Genomic DNA, 2,071 nt, shown 5'->3' on the forward strand with positions numbered 1-2,071 from the left:
TTCGATCCGCCGATTTCCAGACAGAAATCTTATATTTCATCACTTAACTCCATTTGCTTGACTATATTTATATTGAAAAGAAATAAAAGCGTTATTCAAGAATGCATTGTCTGAACGTTTAGTAAGTGTAAAATAAAATATTATTTAAAAGATAAGATAACAACGACGTCATTCACCAAAAGTAGTTACTTAGCTTTTACTTAGCTTTACATTGACGTTACGTACTAACTTGAAGCTTTGAAATAAAGAACATGTTGATTCCATAACTATGTTATTTCGAATATATTGTGGAGTTACACCAACACTGACCAAAGTCTTTGTGATAAGCATGCCATGCCCATTTGTAATGTTTTGTACTTCTTGTTACCATAGAATTTGTGAGTAAACATTCTAAAGCGATGTACATTAAAACCGCACATCTTCAACTTCACAACTGATTTATTTTTTGTACATCACCTGTAGTGACATACGTATACAATTATTTCTATCAGGATTGATAAAGTTATATACTTAATACTCATGGTGAATTTAATACATATTGTGCGATAATTTATTGTTCCTAATGGTACTGATAACATTAATATTTGATGCACAAATAAATCGGGAACATTATTGTCGTTTTCACAGAAAATAAATTTAAGCACAGCACACTTAATCTCACCAATACGAGTAAATATACGATAAAAATTTCAGTTTTATACCAGAGGAGTGCTGTGCTATCAGAATTAGCAATACAGAAAATGAAGATAAAATATTGTTATTTAAAAGTATTATCGAGGTGTTCTGCAAAACAATATGAAAAACCAAGAGCAACAAGGAACTCATTCCCGATCACATGACCACCAGCAATGAGGGCAGCAAATCAAACTAAAATATGTTGTAATCTAAGACTGTTGCCATCGTTGTCATATGCACAATTCATACATCAGCTCTGTCTATTGCATTTCCTTGCAGTGTTTTATAAAGTTCTGTGCACAATTGAACTAGGGATATTGTTAACAAAGTCGGAGCATGGCCATGTTTTCTAATACCATACCTGAACTGTTATTTCAGAAAGCGGACAAGGAAGTTTATGAATAGAAGTTGGTAGGGAATAAAGCTAAAATGTAAATGTTTAAAATAACCTTTTGTGCAACATTCATATAACAACAATAAGATTGTGTTCGATTGTATTTTTTTTCTAGGAAAAAATATAATCCACATGACAAATGAAAAATTCCGAATGTATCAGTCACGCATCTTAAAAATAGTGGGACATATTCTTATAATAATCATTTTTATAATACATTATTGGCCAATCACCAATATAATAGTCAATCTTTTGAAATATATTACCAAGTTAAGTCAAATTGACAGCAACAAAAGAGCATAACGGCACTTTACATTTAGCAGAAACATCTATAACACATGTTTTAAAGCCGTTGTATTTTTATCTACCTTATAAAATTGCGCATAAGAAAATTGTTGATTAACTTATTTCTAAGAAAAACAAAAAAGGAAATGTTAATTACCTAACATCTAATCTTCAAAATTTATTAATAAGATGGTGCATCTTAAATTACTTATTTGAAAATGGAGAAATAGTAGTTTCTTACAATCTACAAATTCTTCTAAATAAGCTATTCATTAAAGAGAAAAACATGATTCATTGCAAAATAGTCAGCCATGAATAATGGACTGAAAAGCATACATGACAAATGCAATTTATATTATCAAATTTTATCAATATCGCATAAATCATCTTCTATGACATTTTGCCTCAAATATCAGTCACATTGTTAAATAACAAGCATTTAAAAAAAAAAAACATAAAACTTATTTATATCAGCTAATGCAGCGTCATAAATAGGCGGAATTGTTTGATGTTTTGTTGGAAAAATGATATTTAGATGGATATCGTAGTTGATGTACTCAAACAGGATGAATGATAATAAAACGTCATTCATCTCCGATGAAGAATCATAACTATTTAGAGAAATTCATATTCGAGCAATAGAAAAGTATATGTGCACGTAGTATAATTAAGAAATGCATAGATTTTTAAGGAAATATAGCTTCGATTGTTCCCGTT

The sequence above is a fragment of the Ruditapes philippinarum genome, unplaced genomic scaffold (genome assembly GCF_026571515.1).
Source record: "Ruditapes philippinarum isolate M1 unplaced genomic scaffold, ASM2657151v2 ctg2602_1_1_1_1, whole genome shotgun sequence".
In the NCBI taxonomy this organism is placed as follows: Eukaryota; Metazoa; Mollusca; class Bivalvia; order Venerida; family Veneridae; genus Ruditapes; species Ruditapes philippinarum.